This window comes from Monodon monoceros, unplaced genomic scaffold, assembly GCF_005190385.1.
Source record: "Monodon monoceros isolate NGI ecotype Baffin Bay Population unplaced genomic scaffold, NGI_Narwhal_1 Super_Scaffold_19, whole genome shotgun sequence".
Lineage (NCBI taxonomy): Eukaryota > Metazoa > Chordata > Mammalia > Artiodactyla > Monodontidae > Monodon > Monodon monoceros.
Genome location: NW_021703775.1, coordinates 72,858,570 through 72,859,340, shown reverse-complemented (window position 1 = coordinate 72,859,340; position 771 = coordinate 72,858,570).

Below are 771 nucleotides of genomic sequence, written 5' to 3'. Positions count from 1 at the left end.
TTGTTGCTGTAATTCCCACTTGGGGTGTTACACAGGGTTAGTGTTCAACAAGTAATAACCGCATACTTGGTAGTTGCTAATACCCAAACTCCAGAGGTTTTCTAATCATAGAAGAATGGAAGTAACAGTTGCAGCCGGACGGGCTGAAGAATGGGCCGCGACGTGCCGTGGCCTTGCTAGTGCCAGATAGTGAACAGTCCCTGTCCTGGAATCTGTCTGACCCAACTGTGCAGAGCAAGGCTGAGGAAATGCTTAAGGGATAAAATAGCAAGTCCATGTCATACGTCCAGTTACATATTCAGTTTTGAGGGACAAGGGGTCCCAGCGATGTGAGTCCCTGCTAGTCTGACTGACTGAGGGAACTGTATTTCTGGAGAGGTTGCCTATTAGGCAACCTATGCTATGTTGCTGCCTATGGCAGCAACTTTTATTAATTTAGGAAACAATATTTATTGACTATTCTGTGTGACAGCCCTATTCTATAAGCCCTGAGAACAGAGAGGTGACTAAGATACAAGTCCCATCTCCTAGGACTCTCTTTTTAAGGGCAGGAAGGAGTGTTGATAGTGGGGCAGGGAGGATAAAAATCTAATTCCTGAAATAATGGCAAGTACTTCAATAGAGACATGACCAGGGGACTGTGAGGGTTCAGACGGAGGGAGGGAGGGGGAGAGATAGAGACAGACAGAGAGACAGAGAGAGACAGAGAAACAGAGAGACAGAGAGAGAGACAGAGAAACAGAGAGACAGAGAGAGAGACAGAGAGGACAG